The following is a 22,695-nucleotide window of genomic DNA, read 5'->3' as shown; positions in this document are numbered from 1 at the left end:
TGGGTGAGCGAGGTACGTGTACTTCAGGGGCTCGCGGGAAGTTTGACACGCGATTGTGCCTGGGTGAGCGGGGTACGTGTACTCAGGGGCTCGCAGGAAGTTTTACACGCGATTGGGCCTGGGCGCGCAGGGTACGTGTATTGCTGGGGTGGGCGGGGAAGTACAGGAGGCAAATGCGCGGAACGCCCACACGCACATGCCAAAAAAGACGCGCTACTCCGGAAACACGTACGCCAGCAGGAAGCAGGCGTACGTGGACCCGCGCAGCATAAAAGGGCGCGCAAACAACAAGCAAGCTCAGATGCCAGGATGAACATACCTTTCCTAGCAGCAGTGGTCGTGGGATACCGCAGGAGGAGGAGGAGGATAGTCAGGCCCAGAATTTTCATACCCAGAACCAGCCTTTTTGGCATGCCTGATGACCAGGTGTATGGGAGGTACAGGTTTCCACCTCACATAATAGTCGACCTGGTCAGTGAGTGGGAGGATGACCTCACATCACCCACCCTCTGCTCCCAAGCACTCAGCCCCCTGGAGAAGGTCCTCAATGTACTGCACTTTTTTGGCCACCGGATCATTTCAGCGGACAAGTGCCATAGTGGGGGGGGTGTCACAGGCCACGCAGTCATGCTACCTACACCAGGTCTTGGCCATCATGATTGCACGCCTATCAGTCCACAGGCACATATACCTGCCCAGAACACCTGCAGAAAGGCAGGCTGCCGTCCAGGATTTCTACGGGGTGGCACAATTCCCCAAAGTCCTAGGTGCCATTGATTGCACCCATGTGGCTCTACGTCCCCCCAGGGCATCAGAGCACATCTATAGAAACCGCAAGCACTGGCATTCCATCAACTTCCAGGTAGTATGTGATGCCAAGGGAATCATCACCTCAGTATATGCCAACTATCCAGGGTCCACCCACGACAGTTTCATTTACAGAATGTTAACCCTAAACCGGGACCTAGAAGCTGGGCGGCATGGCGATACATGGCTGCTCGGTGAGTATAAATGCCACAGCACATGCATGCATGCCAGATACTGAGTAATGTCACAACCCTACTAATGATACCCATCACCACCTCCCCAGGGGACAGTGCCTACCCTCTGAGCTATATTGCAGCCCGGGGCATAGTGGAGCGCACATTCGGAGTGCTCAAGTCATGCTTTCACTCCCTTGACCATTCTGGCGGGCAGCTGTTATACGCTCCCCCAGTAGTGTGCAGGATCATAGTGGCAGCATGTGTCCGGCACAACGTTGCAACACGCCGGGGCCTGCCGGTGGACATGGTGGTGCCCCCACATCCCCAACCACATGCACGCCCGCTGCGCATGGGAGGGGAAAGGGCACGGGGTAAGGCAGCCCGAACGCAGCTGGTGGCTAATTACTTCACTTAGAATCACACCCCTGTGGAGTGCACACAGCCCTGCCACATACCAGCTGACAATCGATGATGACACAAGGGACAGTGAACTGTCACAACCATACCAGCCTGAGATTGGTCACCTGGAAGTGTCACAATGTGTGCATCCCTACCTACAGAAACACCACCAATGCTGTGTCATCAAAAGACACATATGCTGCTAAATGCATTACCCCCTTGCAAAATACAACATGAGAACAGTGCCATGTCACCCAACCCCTCCCCAGCACCACCACCCAACACACCATGGCATGTCATGCTATGTGAGAGCAAACAAAGCAATCCCGAAAACCTGACAAAAGTGTCACAAAGTACAGTTTCCCTAATGGAAACTGGCCACACACAATATGCTCACAGTAATTTTGAACTAACAACACACATGACCAAATACTTACCAACAATACATTGCAGCTACACAAGCTCAAACATAACTAAAACATGACAGTACTAAGTTAAAGTAGTGGTAGTCTTACAACCTGAATATGCCACCACATCGCCCCCTTCCAACTGTAGTCTTGCAGGCTTCAAAACTTGTCTGTGTACTGCATACAACATGAATTCCATCTCCAAAGTAGACGGCCTTGTGAAGACATGAGGAATGAACCTGCAAATTCAGAGGGAGACATGGAAGCAAAAGCATACATAATTCCAACATGCAGTGTACAATACAACAACAATATACAAAAGGAATATCTACACAGTATTGACTACAGACTGCCCACACAGCTCATGGGAGCCCAACATCACTGTGTACATCACTGTCACTTGGTCACACCCTTTGCAAGCCCATGGAAACTGGAAGCAGGAGGGGTGTGTGTCTCACGAACCCAAGCATCGAACCCAAACTCAGGACAAGCCTGCATGTGCCCAGCTGGAATACAGTGGATGCCCACGGGAGCCACACAAGGCAACACACTGTTAAAAAATAATAAAAAATAAATCAGAAAATCAAAAATCAAAAATCAAAAATCAAAAATCAAAAATGGCCATGTGGGGGCCGGGCGGGTGGGGAGGCCACCCAGGAGGTCCGAGGACAGAAGGCGCACCAACAGCCACCTGTGTGGATGTTGGGGGAAAAAAAACACCGCCATGGGCTCATGGCCTGCACGGCTATGCCAATGTGGGAGAACTGCTGCTGTCGCTCTCATTACCCTCTGCTGCTGCCACAGGAGGTGGTGGTGCTATGGGAGGCAGCCCACGCAAAGCCCTGGTATGGTCCTCCATGGCAGCAAGCATGCGGGTGTGGAAGGTCTCGTTCTGGAGGATTATAGTGCGGAGATCCCCATGCAGCACCTGACGTGATGCCCATATCTCCTCCCGAGTTGCCTGCATCTCAGCTGAGAGCGAACGTGTGAGCCGCTCCAGCTGCTGTTCTGTCCTCAAGTTAGTGGAAGTCTCAAGGTCAACAAGAGTCTCCCTGAGGTGATGGAGTTCTACCCTCAGGGCTCCCCTGTGGCCCTGGTACTCTATTGATATCGATTGGCATAGAGTCTCCAGTGCCACCCGTCTGTCCCTGTTGGACGCCAACATGTCCTCCCTGTGTGATTGGCAAATGGAGTCTGTTGCCTGCTGTAGTAGCTCCATCTGCCTTTCAGGGGGGACAATGGAAGTGGCCACCATCTCCATTGCTTGAGCCATCATCTCAACTGATGCTGCCTGTTGGGTTGCCATACCGTAAATGGATTGTTCCCATGCGGTATTGCCTGGTGGCGTACGGCCACCGCGTCGGCGGGCACCACACCTGTTTGGGGCAAGGCGATCTGCGCCTTGCTGTGCCGGCACTGCCTGAGGCTGCAGGACTGCATTCCCCCTCTGATCTGCTGGCCCAGGAACAGGATCAGATGTTGTGGAGTGTGACCCTGCACCCGTAACTGCCAAAGGCTGACTAACCAACACTGACATCCCCTTAGAGGGTTCTACCCCTGGTGCAGGTGGGTTGGACAGAACAGAACCCCTTCCAGAAACACTTACCTGCGACGCCACATAGGTCTCATCACCCGAATCAACACCTGAATAGAGGTCTGGGGAGGTGCACCCAGAGACACCCCTGGACAGAATCGTCTGCAGCAAGAGTGGGTTCTCACCCACCACCACAGCACGTCCCCCACTGGTGGCCGGTTGTGCCTCAGGTTCCTCCTGGGTCTGCACCATCTCCTCAACCTCAACAGCATCAAGTGCGTCATCCCCTGCAAAAACATGAAAGACAAAAAATGGAAACAGGCATTAGCACCATAGCACACAAATAGGCCTGACAAGCTACAGAACCAGTACATGATTTACACATGTCCCACATGACTATAACCCTCCCATGCATGCAGTGTCACAGAGTTGGAAGGGGAGGCAAAAGTCTGACACTGATGACACCAAGATGGAAGAGCAACACATTTGCTGCATGCTGGGTAGCACTGCCATCACACATTGGCCTGTGAGTGGCATGTCCTATACACATAAATGACACATGCCATCACACAGATGGCATGTACCATAGCCATGGTACATTCCACAAGTACATCCATATGTCAGTGAATGAGGACTGTCACCCATCCATGTGAGATGGACATGAAGAGATGAAAAATGCCACATAGTGTGAAAAGATACGCCATGTGCCACACACTGCAACACATCCAGTGTACAAAAATACAGTGATTGCAGGGCCATGTACACATCAATGGTTGTGCACTTCAACATAACAGGAAACAACTAGCATTTTCCACATTCAAACAGGCCCAAAAACATCATGTGATCAGGACAATACTCATTCAGCCTGAATGGTCAAATCATTCAACTACCAAGGTGACATATGTGGGCCAATGTGGGGTTCTTCAATGACAGAGGCATGTCACATATGTCACAATTGGGCTGAGGAATGTGTTGAGAAAGTGGGAGAATTGAAACAATCAGCCTGAAAGAACACTGAAAAATACAAACAATGTTGTTGCATGATGCCACCTCAAGGGCAACTGCCATAATGTTGCGCTAAATTACTACTATGGGCAGAAGGGATAGTGTCACACCCAAATTCAAGGCCGCAGAATGTTTTGGATGAAGCACATGGGTGACCCATAATACTCAGTCACACACACCCTCACCTGGCACTCAATCAGAACCCGTCACCCAAACAACATACACATGCATTACACACACACGCATGGGCACTCACCGGACAATGGCCCTCATTACGACCCTGGCGGAAAGCGACTGACCGGAGCGCCACAGCGTAAATAGCGTTTCCGCCATTGCACGAAGGAGCAAAGTGCGGCCCATTCCGACCCATCGGGCACGAGCACCAGGGCATGGCGGAAGTGCAAAGTCCGCGATGGCGGAAATGACCCCAAAACGGCCCACACCGCCGCCGTACGGCGCCCTAGGTGCAATACCGCCACCCCTCTTAGCGGTCACCGCAGTGTGCGCCTACCGGAAAGTACGGTGCCCGGAAATATACGGAAACGGAAGTAAAAACATGGGCCCGGAACGGGAAACATCCCGGCGTACACCAATAAATACACTAAAACCACACAACCACTAAAATCACTACCCTGAAACACACCCCAACCCGTCAACCACCCTAGCGAAACCAAGAAAAATGGGAAAAGCAGCGAAGAAAGCGTGCGACCGCAAGCGGCAGGTCCACTTCTCCCGTGAGGAACTCACCGTGCTCACAGAGACCCTCCAGGAGAATGCTGCCGTCGTCTTCTGCACGCAAATGACCAGGACGGCACTTGCAAACAAGAAGGCCATATGGGCTCTGGTGGCACAGCGGGTAAGTGCGGTGGGGACCGCACCCCGCACCCCACAGCAATGCCGTAAGCGATGGGACGACCTGCGGATACGCGTCCGCAGCATACTCTCTGCCAACCGCAACATTGCCACAGCCACCGGGGGAGGTCCTGAATCACCCATCAAGTTGACCCCCTGGGAAGAAATCTGTGCCTCCACCATCGGAATGGAGAGCATAGAGGGAGTCGGAGGGATGGAGAAAGGAGTGCAGACATCCGAAGATTCAGGTAGGTGGTCCAAATAAAACAATGCCAAATCCACAAAGTCCATCCATGTGAAGTACCATGCGTCCACATAGTGCAACAGAAACTCTGATAGCGCACGTTAAAACCCACAATAAATACATAAATAATTAAAAACCCCTAAAACACGCACTACACGTGCAGCAGGCACACCCTAACTGCAGGCTGCCAAACAACTGCACCCTCACTCCACACACAAATGAGAGCACCTCCAAGGCCCCGACCCAAATCACCCTCAGGTACCACCCCAATGCATGTGATACAATGCCATTCCAATTCCCACAGACCCATCAATAACCCTCGCCCTCCTTTACTCCACCACAGGGTCCGATCCAAACGACGAGCTCCAGGACACCCCTACCAGCACACCTGCAAAGAGGGCCAAGACCGACGGCCAAAGACCCTCCACCTCAGCTGCACGCATCAAGACACGGCAGCAGCACAAATCAGGTGGCAGCACAGAGGAGGGAACATCAACAGGCACCCCAGCAGCCAGCATGCCCACAACACCACCACCACAGGTCCCCCCAACGGATGCCACAGAAGGCACTGCCTCCGGTGGCAGCAGCACCATAGGTGACACCCCATTGATGGCAGCATGCTCCGACACAGAAGACGGGGATGTCGAAGTCAGATCCATCCATGACCTGTCCCAATCCCCCTGTCTGTTCCATCCCGTACTACATGAGGATACCACGCAGGGGCACCCACAAGACGACGACTGGCCATCCCCCACAAGCCCTGTGGCAGGGCAACATGAGGACAACAGCCCCTCTGTGACACCCCCGCAAATGGCCATGGCCCAGCAGAGGCAACAGTCCCTCGACCAGTTGATCGAACAACAGCAGCAACTGGCCACACTCCTCAAGGACCATGCCGATGAATGTGGGGGCACAAAGGCAGACATAGAAACATCAACTGAGACACTTAGGGCAGAAATGGAGAGAGGTACAGAGACGCTAAGGGCACAAATGGAGAGAAGCACCGAGAGCCTGAGGGGGGAACTGCATGCGACGTCCAAAGACGTATGTGCCGAACTTGCCGCAGTGCGCCGTGTGCTCACTGAGCTCTCGCAAACCCTTAGGGACATGCATGGACGTGAGCAGGCAGACACATCATCCGTTGCAAGTTCCGTCCAGGGCAGCCCCCAACGTAGATCTAGGCGGAACCTGCGCTCCACAGGCAGGGGTGCCCCTGATACCCGCAGAGGGGGCATGCAATAGCGACAGCCCACTTACAATGAGCATCTTTGGACACTGGTGTTCGGGGGGGAGGTAGGAGGGTGGAGGGGGTGTGTTGGGCTCACTTGGGTGGCGGGTCGATGGGGTGTTCAACATGATATCACATATGCCATAAAAAGTGCACGATCAACCAATGAGAAGTGTGGACATTGATCTTTGTGTACTAGGCCATCATAGGCGTACAGTCCATATTGTGCATGTCCCAGACACACGCAGTGCCACGAGTCCCGTGTCCATGTATCAGCCACCAGGCGTGAGTGCTAGAAGCATACATCAATGAGATGCTGACGAATGTCACGGCCCTCCGGTGCCTCGCAGACTCCATGAGGTGCTGCCACATCCCCACCCTCATCATGACCATCATCAGGTGCTTGCAGTTCTGCGTCAGGGGGCATGGGCACATTTCTACGTACGCACATGTTGTGGAGCATGACACATGCCATCACCATCTTTGCAACCTTCTCATGGCGGTACAGGAGTGCCCCGCCAGACCTGCTGAGGCAGCGGAAACGACCCTTCAGTAGGCCGAATGCCTGTTCAATGACTACACGGGTACGTGAGTGGGCATGGTTGTAGTCCTCCTCATGCTGGTCCCGTGGGTTCCGGACTGGTGTGAGGAGCCATCTCTTCAGTGGATATCCAGCATCACCTGTATGTGGACGAGAAACGTATGATGTGGAATGCCATTGCTACGTACGCACACCCCCCCCCCCCTTCCTGCCAGGCCATTGCCGAATCACATACCCCACATTATCATGCATGTAATGAGACTCACCGAGTAGCCAGGATCTGTTCCCTGCGTGTCGCTCCATGTAGCGTGGTATTGTAGAGTTCCTCAAGACCATGGAATCATGGGTTGATCCAGGGAATCGGGCACAACAATGTGTAATGATCCTGTTGGAGTCACACACCATCTGTACATTCAGGGAATGAAATTGTTTTCGGTTGCGGTACTGGGCCTCCATGGCATGTGGGACGACCAATTCAACATGGGTGCAGTCGATGGCACCGATGCAACCCGGTATGCCGGCAAGTGCATGGAATCCCACTTTTGTGTTGGTTATTTCCTGCTCGGAGCGTGGTAGAGAGATGCAGTCGTCTGCGTGCTTCAGGAGGGCATCGAGCACTTGCAATAGTGTCCGTGAGAACAGTGGCTGAGAAATGCCATGCAACTGTCCGACTGTGTGCTGGTAGGTGCCTGTGGCCAGGAAGTGGAGTACAGACACCACCTTCAGTAGGGGTGGGATGGCGGTTGGGCTATCTATCATGCTGACAAGGCCAGCCTGTGTCATGTCCACAATGGCGGTTATGGTGTCCCGGTCCAGACGGTAGAGGGTGTGGATCTGCTCATCAGTGAGGTTGAACGGATGTGCTCGGAGGCGTGGGATTGCGGGCTGCCTGCGTGGTGGTAGTGGCTGTGCTGGCGGGCCTTGCTGGCCCTGCCTTGGCCTCCTCCTCCTCCTGCGTCTCCTCCGTGCGGCTGGTTGTAGTTGGTGTTCGTCTTCTTCTTGGAGTCGGAGCGCTTGCAGTGCTATCAGGTCCCCCAGGGCCAACATCGCGAGTCCTGCCGGTAGCATTTCGGTGTGGTTGTGGGAGGAGACTGGATGTGCAATTTATGTGTTTTCAGGCTGTATGGCCTCCACCTGTGGTGATTGATTCCACCTGTGCAAACTGCTCTCCCCTATGGCCGAGCACGTCCCGCGCACAACGCTGCAATTCGTGGAATGGCATCTTGCTATTGCAATCATGTATTTGTACCCGATGGCCGTGTAAGATTGGTTGATATGTTCATTCTGCTGTGGTCCCATTGTTTCACATACTATCTGTGCAGTCGCGAACTGACTTGTGAGGGGTCAGTGGAACGTAGTACTCGAGTAACGGTGGACCCTCATGCATCACTGCACCGAGGTTCAACGACGGGCGGGGCGTCCCATTCGTGGGTGAAGGCAGTTGCCATTTACACACACAGCCGCACTCGATGGAATAATTAGTGATTTCAAACGGCCACAGATGCCTTTTCGACGTAATGTTGCAAATGAGGAATTCGAGGGGCGGCGCTTTCGGTTTCCAGCTTGCGGCGAGGAAATGCCCACAGGTCTGACTGCAAATGTAACGTTCTATTGTACTATGTCCTTGAGACAGGGCCCATGGCGAGGGAGCAATGATTGATATGAATAGTTTGGGATGCGCAATAGCTACGTGGGCGATGAGGCCGTCCGTTCCCAAAAACATGTTGCTGCACAACACAGGAATTACGGGCTGGGGCACTGTGGATTTAGCAGGCTGCATAACGCACGGACCCAATGGATGTTTCTAATGTTATGTGAGTAATTATTCAGGCATTTTGATCCCGGGATGAGGGAATGATGGATGGATGCATGGGCAGGTGATTTGATACAGAGTTTGCCATGTACAGGGCTTCTTGGGATCTATCCGCCTCCCCTACGCTATGTGATGCAGGGCTGCCATTGTGGGACCATCGTCCATCTGGCCTTGTTGAGCCCTCCCTGTCTCGAGGCGCCCTCAGACACTTGTGTCCATGCACGTTAACATTCCCATCTGATGGAATCTGTTTTGACAGACGCATGCACAGGTATACTCGTTTGTGATGGTGTTTGCACCTCGATATAGATGGTTATGAGTCGCAAGTGGTTTTGGGGTGGTGATGATCCTTTTGGTTGGGCTAGCATGCATATGGCTGTGGATTTCGTGTGATCATTGAAGTGAGTAGTTGGAATGTAGTTCTGATGGCCATTCTGTTCTTTTTCTTCTCTTTTGGTTGACAGGTATCTCCTCCCCTTTTGCCACTGCCATCTGTATGCCACTCCTGCAGATGGGTTTTACTCCCGACACCTGCTGCTTCGTGTTAATCAGTGGAGCAGCATTATGATCTTATGGGACGATCGCCAATGGGCCACATGCCCTTACGCAGTACTGGTGGCTCGGAGCAACATTTCGGCCTTTCAGCTGGACTAGTGCCTCCCCATTGGGACGGCCCTGCGGTTCTGTGCGCTTCCATGTTGCCTTTTCGTACGTGATTGTGGCTCTGTGTACCATGGGGGAACAGGGCGACACACAGGTAGTGGCTGGTCATTTCTTGCGGAAGCAGCCCACAGTGGTGATTGGTGTTTTGGAGTTCATGGCCTGATGGCTGTATGGCCTTGGTGTTTTGATGTACATTAAATTTCTATTCGGATTTGGCCCGTGTAGCGTTTTTCTTTGCAAGTGATGTGGCATATGCCAATTTGGGGGGCGATGTATTGTGAGGAGATCTGCATCGGGTTCCGGCTTCGGGGTTTGGTTGCGTGGTACTGTACTGGCCGCGTTTGCCTACGCAGCCCAGTGAGGTCTGGGATGGGGGCTGCCAATATGACAGTTTGAATGTTGTCATGCTCAGGGGCGGGGGATTGGGTTTTGTGTAACAGATGCCGGTCAGCCAGGTGGAATGGTGGAATGATGTGATTTTCGGAATATTGCTGGTCACAGGTGCCTGTGTTTGCGTGCGTTTCTTGGTGGGGGACTGTGGTCATGTCCATTGGGATGGCTTCTGTATTCGTGCCATCTGTGCCCTGCAGCTCCCATTGGCCCCTGTTGTGTTTCTTTTGGTCGTTGGCATGCATGGGTGACTTGTACATTTCAATGGTTGCATTGTGGCTTCATTGCACCTACGGGGAGTTGTACTTTGTGGGCAGGGAGCGGTGTACAGGCACTCAGTGGGGCCGTTTACGGTTGATTCGCGATGCCGTACTTCTCGCCATGGCGGAATGGTACATTACGCCATGCCTGATGGCGTTAGGTACATGTCCGCTGGGGTCGGAATTGGCGTACCGTTGCACCATGGTGGTGTTTGCGGTTTGGCATGGCGCGCGCGCGCGTGCTTGGTGCAGTTAGCGTTGGCGTTCACTACGGTGTCGCTAATGGCTTCGTACTTTGCGGTGACGGGTCATAGTCGCACCGAGCGCTATTCGATGGCGGTATTGCATTTCCGCCATCGTTTTTCGATTTCCGCCAGGGTCGTAATGAGGGCCAATGTGTCATAATCGGGTAGTTCTCCCACACCTCGGATCTGTTCCTCTGTGACGAAGGTCCCAGCAACAGACTCATATTCAGTGACTTTGTTGTCCTCTTGTGGAGACCCACCGCCAGTCACCAGAGTAGCAGCATGACTTGAGGCCAGCTTGTTCTTTGCTCTGCGTTTCAGGTCGTTCCACCGCTTGTAGCTATCATCAGCTGAGCGCCTCACAAATCCAAGGGCACTTATGTGGTTGGCGATGGTCTGCCAGTGTGCCTTACGTTGACCAGGTGTGGTCTTGGACCCTGCATTCACCACCATTCCGTGGCTATGTTGCAACACATAGCTCACAAGTGCATTAAGTTCCGAATCATTGAAGCAAGGCTTCCTTGAGGTACCGGAGTGTGTAGCCGTGCCTGGGGTCTCAGCCTGTCATGCCAGAGCACCCTTCTTCCTCTTTTTAGAAGGTGGAGCGGAGCCAGAGTGGCTAACACCGCTCTGGTCAGTAGGGGCAGAATCACCGGTGGACTAGGTTGTTGGAGTGTGCGAATGCACATTGACCATAGGACTTGGTGCAGGCATTGTCTGAAGTGTGATGTTGGCAGGGGGAACATCAGTATGATGGACCAGGACCGACACTGTCCTGGCTGGGAGAGACAGAGCTGGGGCGGATGGAACTGCAGCTGCCCCTGCAGCCTCACCACCCTGCATACTTGGGGCAGCAGATGACATAGCTGTCCCAGATCCACGTGGCTTGGTGACAACTTGCACCGCCACACGTGGCTTAGACTTGCTGACCTAGAAGTCAGCCAGGGAGTCATCCTGTGCCAGGTCAGGTGCCACAATGGGCTGGTCCAACAAGGGCTGAGCTGGGATGGTCTCAGCCACGTTTCCCTCAACCATGGGAGGGGGGTCATGGGTGTCCCTGATTGGTCCTCCACACATGGGGGTATAGGGGCACCCTGCAAATCCTGGCCACGTCCCCTACTGCACCCACCACGTCCACCTTTTGAAGGTCGGCCACCTTTGGCTCCCTTACCGCTGGGTCGCCTCCCAACCATGGCACTGATGTGGTTGTGCGTATGGGAGGAACAGTAAACTATTGTCCTGGGCAATTGGGGTCAAAGGGGTAGGGTACTAGATGGAATGTATACCCTAGTGCTCTAACAAGGCTGTCTTTGACCTCTGGGGGAAGAGGACGGGTCACGCAACGCACAGGCAGCCCAAAAACAAAAATAAACGTGCACGCAACCCCTCGTAGACCACGTGCGTGGAAAAATGAACCTGCACTACGCTTTGGCACCCAGAAACACATAAATAAGCGTACGCGTGATACACGAAGCCTACAATGACCTCTGAAGGGGTACGCGACACACGGGGCAAGCACAGTTGCTAAGTACGTGCAGAACTCACCGTCTGCCTGGAAAAAGAATGTGAAAAATACGTGCATGTGCGCGTTGGCAACACCCCCACCAAAAGAAGAATTGTACGCTGTCTGAGGAAACAGGACAAAAGGAGAAGTGAACACTGTTTGAGGAAACAGGCCCAAAAAAAGCAGAAAAATGAAAGCTGTCAGAGGTAACAGGGAGTACGAACTTGAAACGCTGTGAAGTAATCGCGTGTGAAACGACAAGAAGTACAGAATCCACCCACTCGCTCTCCACAAAAAGCACGTGCAAGGAAATGGAGTCCTACACGTACCTTTTAAACCGGCCCACACGTACACGTTACTTACGCGTGTACGCGCCCTTTCCTCCAATTACACGCGCTGACACTCGGACGTGCAGCTTTTCCACGTGTGCTCTGTCATCACGTGCTATGAGGGAAACACCCGCGCGCGTCACGTCACAGATGCGCTTACGCGCTAAGGGCCTTTGGTCCAATGAAATCGCGTACGTGCGCTGACGCGCTTACACGCTAAGGGCCTTTCCTCGAATTACACGCTGACGTGCAAGATTTTCACGTGCCAAATCACTCCGTATCAAGCTGGCCACGCGTTCACACACGGAAGACCACGCTCCTGCCCAGAAGGCCGAATTACTGCCCCCCAGAGCCCCGAGGACCCTCCCAACTGCCATCTGCTGCTGCCTGATTGCCTGCTGCCCACGTGCCCTGCCATTTGCTGCCTGCACGTCAGCCAGGGGTGCTGTTGCTGTGACCACCCCTGCTGGAACCGAAGACTCCCGACTGGGATTCCATCGCTCCCCAGCCCAGCCCCAGGACCCAGTTGCCCACCCACTCCTGCCTCTGGGGTTGCCAATTCCAGCACTACACCATCTGGCGGCACTGGCAACCCCCAGCCAGAGAGGCAGAGGGCCACCAGCTTCACTGCCACCAAAGTTGGTGTCCTGGTGGAGCAACTCCTGGGCAGTATGATGCCCTCTTCAGAAGGTTGCGCGCCGACAAGGAAGGACAGACCAGGATCTGGACGGACACCGTGACTGCCATCAACGCGGAGGGGGTGGCAGTCTGCAAATTCAATCATGTCAAGAAGCACTGGGAGGACTTCAGGTCCAGGACCCTCAACAAGGCCCAGCGCCTCTTGAAGGCAGCGGATGCTAAGGGGCGCCGGGGCCACCTGTCGGAAGACCAAATGAGGGTCCTGGAACGCGTATGCCCAGCGCTCCACGTCCAGGTCCTTGAGAGGCACACCCGTCTGGAGTCGAGCGGTAAGTGTACATGCATACTGATTGGAAGCTGTGCGTGTGGTGGTGTGCCAGTAGAGTGCAGGTTGCACATGTGGTTTTGTAGGGCCATGTATGGATGTGTATGTACAGGGCTGTGAGGCTAACACATGTGAGTCCTTTCATGTGTGAGAAACATGGATGGTGTATTTGTGGGTAAGCATGCAGGCCAAATGCAGATGTGTGAGCACACATGTTTGAATGACTGTGTATGTCAGTTGTCAAGGTTGTGGTGTCACACATGGATGTTGGTTCCAGCTGCATGTAGCTGCACTGTGTACATGTGCATGTATGTGTATCTGACAAGTGTGCAACTGTCATGCAACATGGATGCATGTGAGACTGATATGTAGAAGGCTGATTGCCAGATGTGACATGGATGCCGATCTCATCACTGCGACACTTGGTGGAGGTGTACACATGCATGTAAGTGTGGTGGCGTGTGTGCATGTCTAGTGCACTCCCTGTGTCTCATGTGATGTCTGGCTCACCTTTGCCTGTTCATGCTGTTGTATGTGTATGGATGGTGCTGGCTGTTGCGATATGGCTGTGGAATAGCTCATGTGTGTGATTTGAAATGACATGTGTGTTGGGGATTGTGATGCCATGTCTGAAATTTGACAATGACACTCGTGTGCAACTGTCATGTGTGTATGAGTCCATTGTACAGTGCCCTGATGCCTGTGTCCTATCTCTCCCTGTCTGCAGCGTCGACTGATGAAGAGGGCGGAGAGGGTGCTGTGGAGCACAGCGGCAGAGATCGCACCACCAGCCGGAGACGCAAGGCCCGGCTCCCCTCCCAGGTTGTCATCTTGTCGGGGAGTGAGGAGTCTGGTGCCGCGTCCCAGGTCGCAGCTGCCGAGGGGAGGTCCAAGAGGCGGAGGTTGGAGTTGGACTCCTCGGCAGCAGAAGGGGCAGCTGAGACCACACAGGGCCCGACGGAGGAAGATGGCACGGAGTCATCCAGGTTGGTGGGGGATTTGGTGGAGGAGGAGGCCGTGCAACGGACAGAGACGGGGTCTAGAGGTGGGGATTCCACTGGTGCTAGTGGTGCAGTGCAGGGACAGGGACAGGAGGCAGCACAGGCCGCCGCAGAGGTACATGTGTGTATTCCTGTCCCCGATCCTGTGACTGCATCATCTTGCACCTGCAGGGATACCTGCGCCCAGACCCGTTTTCAGGCAGGGGATGAGTTTACGACAACTGGCCTTCCTCTGCCTGCGGACGTGGCTATCCGGGACCGGGTTGAGCCTGTCCTGGGTGGTGTGGCGTTGCATTAACGGGCCATGCGAGGCGAAATGCAGTCTTTTCATGGGGAGACTGCATGTCGTCTCGAATGGCTCGTTGACCTTCTGGGACAGGTCACCAGGGCCAGATTCCTCCGTTTACTGGGCCTTGTTCCGACCCCCTCCTCAACTGAACCCCCTATGCGCCAGTCGTACTCCGTGCCATCTTCCCACCCATGTGTCACCTGGGTGTCCTGTGGAGCTGCCTCTGACCCTGCGGCCAGGCTGGTGGAAGACACATCCCTGCAACAGTCGGGAGTCGGACGTCCAGCAGGGGTGGCCACCTCAACAACTGCACCCCAGCCGGAGGAGGATGTGCAGGCAGCAAGAGCCAGGGCACGGGCAGAGGCACAGCAGCAGCAGCAACAAGGTGGGAGCCATGATGGCTCGGGGCCTTCGTAATCGGAGGGGCAGGCATTGGCCAGAGGGCAGGAGGACCCCGGACGGGAAGTGTCTTCCGTGTGGCAGCGGTTAGGCCATGCCATAGATGCGGAGCGGCAGCGGGCAGAAGAGGCACGGCTCACGATGGTCAGGGCGGAGAACTCCATGCGGAGTGCCCAGAGGCGGGCCGAGTGCCTCGAGGCAATTCGCAGGGAGTTGGAGGAGAACATGTCATCGTCCCTGCGAACCCTCGGGGCCGTGGAAGAGGACTGCCTCCGGGACATTGAGCAGGAGTTCGATGATGCCCTGGCCCGGGACATCTAAAAGTGAGCCGTCGCACTAGCCCGCTGCCCTTGTAAATAGTTAGATAGTGTTAGGTTTCCTTTGGTTTTTTCTTTATTTTGGTTTGCGCTTGGACAATGCACCACGTTTCTGTATATAGTTTTTCATTAGGTAGTATTTTTGATAGGTTTCATTTCTTCAGTTGGGATCATGGACCCTGGATTGTTCATCTGTATATAGTTCACTATTGGATTCATCTCTTTTTTTTGGATTTCCCCATGGAGCAATGGTTTTCACTTTTGTTTTTCCCTTGGATTTGCTTTGTTGGACTGTGACTTTGGACACCTTTCCTTTGAATTATGATTTCTTGTTTTTCATTATTTTACGGACATGCAGCTTTTCTTTTTTTATTCCCATTGTTGTTTGTTTGATTTTAATTCCATTCATGTTGTTTTTAATACATTTTTTTCTTCATACTTCGATGTGTGGTATTATCTCATTGGTTTCATGCATGTCATGATATGGGTTTTCACATTCACTTGCAACCATTGTGTGTGTGTGAGGGACATGTGTTCATTTACATACTTGCCATTGGGGTTGTATGATGTAATTGCCTTTTCTATGTGGGTGGATGCAATACTTGGTTGGGTCTTTGGGCTGGGGAGGCTGGCCATAAGGGCCATGATTGAGGATCGACATGACCTGGGGGCAGGGGGACATGAGTGGGGGCCTGCTGGCAGGTGCCCTGCACTGCTGGGGGTGCAAGGGGACATGAGTGGGACATGAGTGGGGGCCTGCTGGCAGGTGCCCTGCACTGCCGGGGGGTGGGGGTGCAAGGGGACATGAGTGGGACATGAGTGGGGGCCTGCTGGCAGGTGCCCTGCACTGCTGGGGGGTGGGGGTGCAAGGGGACATGAGTGGGGGCCTGCTGGCAGGTGCCCTGCACTGCTGGGGGTGCAAGGGGAGGTGTGTGGGGGCCTGCTGGCAGGTGCCCCGCACTGCTGGGGGGTGGGGGTACAAGGGGACATGAGTGGGGGCCTGCTGGCAGGTGCCCTGCACTGCTGGGTGGTGGGGGTTCAAGGGGACATGAGTGGGACATGAGTGGGGGCCTGCTGGCAGGTGCCCTGCACTGCTGGGGGGTGGGGGTGCAAGGGGGTAATGCGTTGGTAATCACTAGTGCAAGGTGACATGTGGCTTGGCTGGGGGGCATGCCCATGGTGGATGGGCTGCCTGCGGGACATGACCAGGGGTGCAGGGTAGTCCCCTGTGGTGTGGGCTGCCTGCAGGGGCCGTGGAGGGTGTAGAGGGAACACCTGGGAGGACCCGCATTGCCAATTCATGTGTAGGACTCCCCTGCACCCCCGAAATACACGTACCCCACTTGCACAGGGCCTATAGCGTGTGAAACTTCCCGCGAACCCCAGAAATACACGTACCCTGTTGGAATCGTGTGTGAAACTTCCCGCAAAGCCCAGAAATATTGGCCCTGTGCGAGCGAGCGGGGTACGTGTAGTTCTGGGGTACAGCGTGAAGTTTTACACGCGAAAGGGCCCTGTTGAGCGGAGTACGTGTATTCCTGGGGGTCGCGGGAAGTTTCACCCGCGCTTTCAGCAGGGTACATGTATTCCTGGGGTTTGCGGGAAGTTTCACCCGCGATTTCAGCAGGGTACGTATATTACGGGTTTTGCGTGAAGCTTCACACGTGAAAGGGCCCAGTTCGAGCGGAGTACGTGTATTTCAGGGGTGCGCGGCAAGTTTTACATGCGAAAGGGCAACGCCCGTGTACAATACGTCACAGACGCGCTTACGCGCTAAGGGCCTTTGGTCCAATGATATCGCGTACGTGTGCTGACGCGCTTACGCGCTAAGGGCCTTTCCTCGAATTACACGCTGACGTGCAAGATTTTCACGTGCCAAATCACTCCGTATCAAGCTGGCCACGCGTACACACACGGAAGACCACGCTCCTGCCCTGAAGGCCATTTTCCTGCCCCCAAGAGCCCCAAGCACGCTCCCACCAGCCATCTGCTGCTGCCTGCCTCCTGCCCACGTGCCCTGCTATTTGGTGCCTGCACATCAGCCATCTGCAGGGGTGCAGTTGCTGTGTCCACCCCTGCTGGAACAGAAGACTCCCGACTGGGATTCCATCGCTCCACTGCCCAGCCCCAGGACCCAGTTGCCCACCCACTCCTACCTCTGGGGTTGCCATGTCGGGCACATCTCCATCTGGCACCACTGGCAACCCCCAGCCAGAGAGGCAGAGGGCCACCAGCTTCACTGCCACCGAAGTTGGTGTCCTGGTGGAGCATGTCCTGGGGCATTATGATGCCCTCTTCGGAAGGTTGCGCGCCGTCAAGGAAGGACGGACCAGGATCTGGACGGACATCGTGACTGCCATCAACGCAGAGGGGGTGGCAGTCCGCGAATTCCATCATGTCAAGAAGCGCTGGGAGGACTTCAGGTCCAGGACCCTCAACAAGGCCCGGCGCCTCATGGAGGTGGGCCGGGGCAGCATGAGTACCATCCAGATGAGGTTCCTGGAACGCATAGTCCCAGTGCTCCATGCCCAGATCCTTCGGAGGCAGACCCGTCCGGAGTTGAACGGTAAGTGGCCAAGCATTGCTGTGTGAGACAGGGCATGTTGCAAGGTGCTGGTTGTCTGATACTTGCCTGTATGTGTGACATAGGCCATGTACGTATGTGCGTGTGCAGGGACATCATGGTCATGCATGTGAGACCAGTAATGTGTGAACCACATGGTTGATGCATGTGTTACAATGCAACATGCGGAGCAGCATGGGGAATGCACACATTAATGCATGCCTGTCTCTGTTATTGGACATGGATGTGGTGTGAGAGATGCGTGCTGCTGTCATGGACATGTATGGTGTCCATGCCTGTGTGTCTGACTTGCATGTCTGTGACTTGGGAATGCCATGGATGCATGACACATGTCTGTGACAATGTTCAGATTCACTGATGCAGCCTACTCATCCTTGTATCCACTCTGTCTGTGGTGTACGAGGCCAGATGGATGAAACTAGGGTGAATTGTGTGCATGTGATGGGCATGACCCATGATGCATGTGAGTTTCAAACCAGCATTGTATGTTTGAAGAGTCCATTGGACATGTATGCTAATGTTCATAGCATGCGCCATGCCTGTTACTGCATGTGTTTTGCCTGCACTGACCCATGTGTTGTGGAGGGACATGATGGAAGTGATGTTTGACAGTGCCACTCATCTGCTATTGCTTCCTGTCTGGGAGACCATTGTACAGTACCCTGATGCTTGTGTTCTATGTCTCCCTCTACACAGCGGCAAGTGATGAAGAGGGCGGGGACGGCGCTGTGGAGCAAAGCGGCGGGGATGCCCCCACCGGCCGGTGGCGCAAGGCCCAGTCACCCTCCCAGAATTTACCATCGTCCGGGAGTGAGGGGACTGGTGCTGCGTCTGCCACTACTGCTGCAGCGGAAGGGGTGGGTGAGCCCCCACAGGGGCTTGCAATGGCGGAAGACGGTGTGGAGCCATCCAGGTTGGTGGTTTCCACAGAGGAGGAGGAGGCCGCTACTGAGCCGCACATGGGGCCTGGTGGGGGTGGTACCACTGGTGCAAGTGGTGTGGTCCAGGTGCAGGAGGCATCACAGGTCACCGCGGAGGGGCCTGTGCATGTCACTGTCCCTGACCCTGTGACTGCACCACCATGCACCAGCAGGGATGCCCCATCCCATGCCCGTCCGCAGGTAGGGGGGATTTCCATGTCATCTGACACTCCTCTACCTGCGGACGAGGGGACCCCTGGCCGTATGGAGAAGGTCCTGATTGGTGTCGCGTTGCACACGCGTGACATTCGTGATGACATGTGTGCTTCCCGGGGGTAGCACGCACGTCATCACGAAGAGCAGCGTGCCAACGTGGCCCCGTTGGGAGTGTCCATGGTCGGGGGTTTTGTACATGTGTCGGCCACTCTTGCGGCCCTCTCCTCCTCTGTGGAGACTATGCGCCAGTCGTTCTCCATACTGTCTTCCAGCCCAGATGCCACCAGGGCCCCCTGTGGACCTGCCCTGACCAACACAGCCAGCTCGGTGGGGATCCCATCCCTGCCACAGTGGGAGTCGGAGGTCCAGCAGGGGTGGACACCACAGCAACTGGACCCCAGCAGATGGAGGATGTGCCGGCATCATCGAGCAGGGCACGTGCACGACGGCGTCGGTGGATTCCATCAGCCTGGATGCCTTCGTGCTGGCAGAGGCAGTTGCGTCGGAGGCAGCGGCAGGCTCAACGTGGGAGGCATCATGGCTCGGGGTAATCTACATCAGAGGGGCAGGCATCGGCCGGAGGGCAGGAGGACCCTTGAATGGGAGTGTCTTCCGTGTGGCAGCTGTTGGGCCAGCAGAGAGGTGCGGAGCGGCGGAGGAGGCACGGCTCACGATGGTCAGGGCGGAGAACTCCATGAGCAGGGCGCTGAGGCTGGCTGAGTACCTCGAGGGAATTCGCAGGGAGTTGGAGGTGGACATGGCGTTATCCCTGCGAGACCTCGGGCCAGAGAACAGGCCCGCCTCCAAGACATTGAACAGGAGTTCGATGATGCCCTGGCCCATGACATCAACAAGTGAGCCGTTGGACTTGCCCGGCGCCATTGTATATAGTTCATTAGTGTTAAGTTTCATTTATTTTTTATTTCATTTGGGACGCATGGACTATGCCCCACATTTTTGTATATAGTTAGTAATTTGGTAGGTTTCATTGTAGGTTTCATTTATGTCGTTGGGCTCATGGACCCTGGATTTGCTATTTGTACATAGTTTTACAATGGATTTTTCTCGTTCATCTTTATTTTCCTTCACCATGGAGCAATGGATATTACGCTTTTCTTTCCCTTTGGATTTGCTTTGTTGGACGGTGACTTTGGACACATTTTCATTTGGATTAATTTGGATTCTCTTTTTTTTTTTAATCATTTTTTGGGACATGCTGCATTTTCATTATGATTGGCATTATTGTGTGTTTTTATTTAATTCCCTTCATTTTGACCTGATTAAATTTTTGTTTCTTACTTCAATGTGTGGTCTTCTCTCATTGGTTTCATGCATGTCACAAAGTGGGTTTTCTCAGTCATGTGTTGCCATTGTGTGGGTCGGACAGACTTATACTCATGCACATACTGCTTATTTGCGATCTATCATGTAATGGGGATTTCTATTTGGAGTGGATGTAAAGCTTGGTTGGTTGTTTGGACTGGGGTGCTGTGGGGTGGGATTTGTGTGGCCATAAGATCCAGGGATCTGGATTGTGATGACGTGTTGGCTGGGGGACATGTATTGGGGCCTGCTGGCAGGTGCATGTCAATGATGGGGGCGTGGGGGTGCAGAGGGACATGTGTGGGACATGTGTGGGGGCCTGCTGGCAGGCGCCCCTGACTGCTGGGGGGGGTGCTGGGGGACATGTGTGGGGGCCTGCTGGCAGGTGCCCCTGACTGCTGGGGGGTGGGGGTGCAAGGGGACATGAGTGGGGGCCTGCTGGCAGGTGCCCTGCACTGCTGGGGGGTGGGGGTGCAAGGGGACATGAGTGGGACATGTATTGGGGCCTGCTGGCAGGTGCATGTCAATGATGGGGGCGTGGGGGTGCTGGGGGACATGAGTGGGACATGAGTGGGGGCCTGCTGGAAGATGCCCTGCACTGCTGGGGGGTGGGGGTGCTGGGGGACATGTGTGGGGGCCTGCTGGCAGGTGACCCGCACTGCTGGGGGGTGGGGGTGCAAGGGGACATGAGTGGGGGCCTGCTGGCAGGTGCCCTGCACTGCTGGGGGGTGGGGGTGCAAGGGGACATGAGTGGGACATGTGTGGGGGCCTGCTGGCAGGTGCCCTGCACTGCTGGGGGGTGGGGGTGCTGGAGGACATGTGTGGGGGCCTGCTGGCAGGTACCCCTCAGTGCTGGGGGGTGCAAGGGGACATGAGTGGGGGCCTGCTGGCAGGTGCCCTGCACTGCTGTGGGGTGGGGGTGCAAGGGGACATGAGTGGGGGCCTGCTGGCAGGTGCCCTGCACTGCTGGGGGGTGGGGGTGCAAGGGGACATGAGTGGGACATGAGTGGGGGCCTGCTGGCAGGTGCCCTGCACTTCTGGGGGTGGGGGTACAAGGGGACATGAGTGGGACATGAGTGGGGGCCTGCTGGCAGGTGCCCTGCACTGCTGGGGGTTGTGGGTGCAAGGGGACATGAGTGGGACATGTGTGGGGGCCTGCTGGCAGGTGCCCTGCACTGCTGGGAGTGGGGGTGCGGGGGGACATGTGTGGGGGCCTGCTGGCAGGTGCCCCTCAGTGCTGGGGGGTGGGGGTGCAAGGGGACATGAGTGGGGGCCTGCTGGCAGGTGCCCTGCACTGCTGGGGGGTGGGGGTGCAAGGGGACATGAGTGGGACATGAGTGGGGGCCTGCTGGCAGGTGCCCTGCACTGCTGGGGGGTGGGGGTGCAAGGGGACATGAGTGGGACATGTGTGGGGGCCTGCTGGCAGGTGCCCCTGACTGCTGGGGGGTGGGGGTGCTGGGGGACATGAGTGGGACATGTGTGGGGGCCTGCTGGCAGGTGCCCTGCACTGCTCGGGGGTGGGGGTGAAGGGGGACATGTGTGGGGCCTGCTGGCAGGTTCCCCTCAGTGCTGGGGGGTGGGGGTGCAAGGGGACATGAGTGGGGGCCTGCTGGCAGGTGCCCTGCACTGCTGGGGGTTGGGGGTGCAAGGAGACATGAGTGGGACATGAGTGGGGGCCTGCTGGCAGCAGCCCTGCACTGCTGGGGGTGCGGGTGCAAGGGGACATGAGTGGGATATGTGTGGGGGCCTGCTGGCAGGTGCCCTGCACTGCTGGGGGGTGGGGGTGCAAGGGGACATGAGTGGGACATGAGTGGGGGCCAGTGGCAGCTGGTGACCTTGAAAGGTGGTGGGGCGTAAATTTGTTGGTGCAGATTTTGGAGCGAGCAAGCTCATGACCCGGCATGACCTGGTAACTGGCCATTCGCGGGTGCCGGCCCAGGATGCAACTCCGACGGCAGGTGTGCCGGTTTTAACCTGCTTCATCTAGTTAATTCAGTAAACATTAGTCTAGCCCTGCTTTTACTTTTGCACTATGGGACTTGAAGTCCTGGATTGCCCCATTATAAAACCTGGACTACAAGTCCCAGAATGTAAAGATAAAACTAGGGCTGGGCAGACTTACGTTTCCCTAATGGAATGGATAATGTTGGGATGTATGCAATGAGACCTGCACTCCCAACTTTGGGCAATTCCAAAAAGCCTCGATTTCAATCGTAGCTTCATTGTGAATAAAGCATTCAAAGTGCGATTTTCTGAGGTGTCCCTAATAGCGATATACAACACAT

This window comes from Ambystoma mexicanum, chromosome 4p (assembly GCF_040938575.1).
Source record: "Ambystoma mexicanum isolate Mex_15411 chromosome 4p, UKY_AmexF1_1, whole genome shotgun sequence".
NCBI classification, from domain to species: Eukaryota; Metazoa; Chordata; class Amphibia; order Caudata; family Ambystomatidae; genus Ambystoma; species Ambystoma mexicanum.
The sequence above is the reverse complement of the archived record's forward strand: the minus strand, read 5'-3'. Positions refer to the sequence as shown.